Source organism: Theropithecus gelada, chromosome 10 (assembly GCF_003255815.1).
Source record: "Theropithecus gelada isolate Dixy chromosome 10, Tgel_1.0, whole genome shotgun sequence".
In the NCBI taxonomy this organism is placed as follows: Eukaryota; Metazoa; Chordata; class Mammalia; order Primates; family Cercopithecidae; genus Theropithecus; species Theropithecus gelada.
In genome coordinates, this window is record NC_037678.1 from 75,936,719 (window position 1) to 75,941,476 (window position 4,758).

Below are 4,758 nucleotides of genomic sequence, written 5' to 3' on the forward strand. Positions count from 1 at the left end.
AACATTAATTTGCATATATGCATATACTTATGTATTGACATATATACATATACATAGGGATTTTCCAGCCTTTTCCCATGCATAAAAGAAGCATCATAAATAAATGGAGAAGAGATGGATTTTCTCAGATAATATACACTCAATAGTTTTATATTAATATATTGCTGAAAACTGGTATCACAAGACATATGCCATTCAAAATGCTGTTTTCTTCTCATTAATGTCATATTGTATTTTTTCTATAGTATTGAATTCTATTTAAAAACTGTTTCTAATGACTGCATATATGTCACATAAAAAGGCAACCAAACATATTTAATCATCTCCCCATTAGACATTAACATTTTCCAATTTTTTCTTAAAAATGCTATGATGGGACAGGCGCAGTGGTTCATGCCTGTAATCCCAGCACTTTGGGAGGCTGAGGTGGGCAGATCACTTGAGGTCAGGAGTTTGAGACCAGCCTGGCCAACATGGTGAAACCTCATCTCTACTAAAAATACAAAAATTAACCAGGCATGGTGGTGCATGTCTGTAATCCCAGCTATTCAGGAAGCTGAGGCAAGAGAATCACTTGAACCCGGGAGGCAGAGGTTGCAGTGGTCCGAGATCACACCATTGCACTCGAGCCTGGGCAACAGAGTGAGACTCCATCTCAAAAAAAAAAAAAAAAGTGCCTGTTTTGAACTACATGAAATAATCCTTGCATTATATATTAGGTTGAACTCTATAAAATTGATGTCTTTATAGGTCAAAACTATATTATCAATTTCATATGAGTCAATTAATTAATATTAACATTATTCCTGGATTATGTTTTCTCTACCACTTTTCCATCAGCCCCTAGTTCAGATTCATATTGTTCTATTTAGTATAGCTTTGTAATATGTTTTAATCTGGTATAAGTTTGCCCTCATTTTAAATAAAATGTTCTTACTTATTTTTTTCTTCCAGGGTAACACAAGAGAAATTTAGAATTATTTCATTAATTTCCCATGAAAGTCCCATTAAGACTTTTCATTAAAACTATTTTAAAATTACAAATAATATATAAAAGAATTTATATTGTTATTTTTTGAGGTTTCCTAACCAGGACCATAATTTGATGTTTTACTTATTAAAGTTTTTTTTTCAATCTAGTTCCTCAGTGAAACTTTTCATTAAAAAAGAATTGGAGTACCTACTCATTTTTGGTTACAGTTTTGCTTAGGCTTTTCATACTTTGTTATTGTTACAAATGAAGATTTTCCTTTCTACTTTCCAGCTTGTAATTGTTGGCACATAGAAAAACATTTTTCTAGGATATTACTTTTGTTTCCAACCACCTAATTTACAATCTCATTTTTAATACAGCATTTGCAATTGATTTTTTTAGTTTCTTGTATTAAATTATAACAGCTTCAAATAATGACCATGTTTTTAAAAGAATCCTTCTTCCTTTCCAAGTGTTAAAAAATCTTATTCCTAATTTATTTCTTATTAAAATGACCAGAACTCCCAAATTTTCAAATTAAAAAAGTACTCTGCATTCTGGTTTTTGTTTTAGTGAGAATGCCTGCTGTGATCTAAACGTCGAAATCCTAACCCCCCAGGTGATAGTTTTAGGAGATGGGGCCTTTGGGAGATACTTCGATCATGAGGAGCCCTCATGATTGAGATAAGTGCCCTTATAAAAGAGACCCCAGAGAGCCGGCTATCTCCTGTCACATGTGAGAACACAGCAAGAACGTGCCGTCCATGGGGAAGGAGAAGGGTTCTTCCTTGCCAGACACCGAATCTACCAGTGCCTTGATCTTGGATTTTGCAGCCTGCAGAACTGAAAGAAATAAGTTTCAGTTGCTTACAAGCTACCCAGTTGATGGTATTTCATTATCACAGCCCAAAGGGACTAAGCAATGCTTTTATTGTTTAAATGTCAAGAATGGCATTCACTGTGATTACAGTAGAATGCTGTTATAATACTCAGTATAAGTATATTGATGGTCCTAGACAGTAGTACTCTGCTCCTGGTTTACCATGAGTTTCCTCGCAGTAATGATGACTGAGTTGTAATTGATTATGCTCAGAATTTATTGAAATGACCACATACTTTCTTTCTTTAAGGAAAATTTCTATTATTTCAATTATTTTTATGTACAGAAAACTCAACAGTGTACATTTAACCCAGTTTAGTTGCAAGTTCTTTAGCCTTTGCCTTTTTGAACTTGGCAATGCGAGCCACAGACTTGGGACGCAGGACATTGCCTCCCCAGTGACAGCGGATCTCATTGTATCTGTCGTTGTAATTGGTCCTGATAGTTTCCACCAGCTCAGTCAAAGCTCCTTTGTCTTCCAAGTTAACCTGTGTGAAGGCAACAGCAGTGCCTCTCTTCCTGTGGACTAGACGTCCCAGTCTTACCTTCCCTTTGATAATGCAGTAAGGGCCCCCCATTTTTATGACACAGGGCAGGCAGGAAGACAACCAGCTAGAATAAAGCACTAGTTGAAGAGCATATTTTGATGAAAAGCAGTAAATTTCAAAGCTAGCATGGTAGCAACTGCTCTGGATTAAAAAGTTCATGTATCTGCACTTCAAGGTAGATGGCTATATATTTTCTAATGTTTCCTATGGGCTTGATGTGTGATGTTTAGATTTCTCCATAGCAAGCAATTCTCCCATTCTTGGGAGAAATGCTGTTTGGGGAAGGGATTGGTTTGGGCCTCTTCCTTAGAGTGACTTGCTGGGTCACTCTGGCAGAGGCAGGTCTGCACACCTGGGTTGTTGCTTTTTGCACACACATATACCCGCTCCATTTTACACTGTGCACCACATAACTTCACCATTTCACACATCCAGAAATGAAGGCCTCCGTGGTGTAAACAAGTTGCAAGAAGTGACACAGCTTCCAGGACTGAAACCTTTGGATTATTGGTCCAGTCGATTTGACTGTATCTGAATGGTATTTGATTGCTTGTGTGATCCTGGCTGGGAATATTCTCCTTTCTGAATTTCAGTTTCCCCATATGACTTTATACGCTTCTGTAGACATTCATTCTACAGCCCAGGAGAGTTCCTGGAAAGGACATTAATTTGTCTCTCCCTTTTCTCCATGGCCTATGCATTATTGTTTCAAGCCCACCTCCCCCATGGCCCATCTTCCCACAGCCAACTCTGTCCTGAAGGCCGGGTCAAAGGGGTGCTAGGAATTCCAGGTCAGTGATTGGCCTTCTTCTCTTACTCTATGTAGACTCCAGCCTACACTTCCTAGTAGGGAAAGAATAACCGTCTCTAATCTGCAAGGGCTCAGGGTCTCAGGTACAGACAGGAACTGGCCCCTGCCAGGGGCATTCCCAGGGCATTGCTCCTGGGATGGACAGAGGGACCAATGGACAGGCCAGTAAAGCCAACATTCAGAGGGTCCTCCTGCCGGCGGGGACTTCCTGGAGGAGGTGGCCCTCAAGAGGGGCTTGCTTTAGATAGTGGGGGTGGTGTTGTATTCCGTGTGGAGGGACCCTCCCGTTGTGTGGGTGAACCACACAGTCCCTTTCATGTGGTATGTCTGTGCAATCACTCCATCTTGACGCCTAGCCCCACCCCAAACGTTCTCAAGCCAAAGCAAACAGAAGCAAGGTCCAGGTTTAAACTTCAGAGGCTGCCTTCAGATTCTGTTTACTTGCCCACATTTGCATCCTTTCAGGACCCACCAAGGCCAGTTTCTTTTTCAGACTTTGCACTGGGCTATGAGGGTGGCGGGGAGGGCAACGTCCCATACCATTTAAATCTGGGAAAGGGGGCAGAAAGGGGTGGGGGTGCTCTAAAGTAAGGCGGAGCTGGAGGGCTCTGAAGAAATGCCCCGGGACGCCCCCTCCTCGAGGCAGCCTGAAGTGGACGCCCGCGCGCGGCTGCCCGGCTTCCCGGGGAGAACGCGACCCCGGCGGTGCCCGAGGCTGGCGCGCCCTCTCGCGGCCACGCCGGCACGCCGCCGGCTGAGACCCTCGCATCCTTGGGGGCCTGTGGTTCGTTCCAGCCTAGACCCGGCGGGCAGCAGCCCACGCTAGGTGCTTGAGGACAGTGAGGAAGACGACCTATCCGCAGAGATCGTCTCTACTGCAATCCTTCTGCAGTCCACGCTGGGGAATGCCCTGGTCAGCGCGACAGAGTCCTCCGCACTCTCCGGCATCCCTTGTCCAAGCATTTCTCCTCTGCCCCCTGCTCTCAGCTACCCCTCCCCCTGCCTCTTTCGCTGGACTCCTTGAATTAACTCAGCCTCGTAGGGGTGTTGATGACTGCTTATTCCTCCCTTTACCTCTAGCCCAGCAGGATATTTCACAACTTTCCTCCAAAGCAGCGGTCAAGATCTGAGTTAGCTCCACGGCTTGCTGACTCTCTTCATGCCTCACGTTCCTCATCTGTGAAATGGCGATAACTGTAGTATCTGTGTCCTGATTTGGTGTAAGGTTAGTGAGTTACTACGTGGTTAGCAGACCCGTGCCTCCACACATTCCCTCAGTGCCCCTCCTTCTTCCTGTGCCCCTGTTCTCTGTGTGCCTTCTCTGTGGGGACACAGCCAGCATCTGCTTCTCTGTTGCGGGGCTGTCCCAGGCTGCTGGAACCTCCCTGGACGACATGCAGCAGCCTGGAAGTGCCAGGGATCAGGGGACGTATTTACCTATATTAGAGTTCCCCAGAGAAACAGAATTTATGGGATTACATATATATGTAGGTGTGCATATGTGTGTGTGTATAGGCATATGTATGTATGTGTGCAGACATATATA

General features: G+C 43.6%; 1 pseudogene; it reads right to left on the bottom strand.

Moving 5' to 3' along the window:
• Positions 1-2,100: 2,100 nt before the first annotated feature.
• Positions 2,101-2,459, bottom strand: LOC112632521 (annotated as a pseudogene).
• Positions 2,460-4,758: the final 2,299 nt, after the last annotated feature.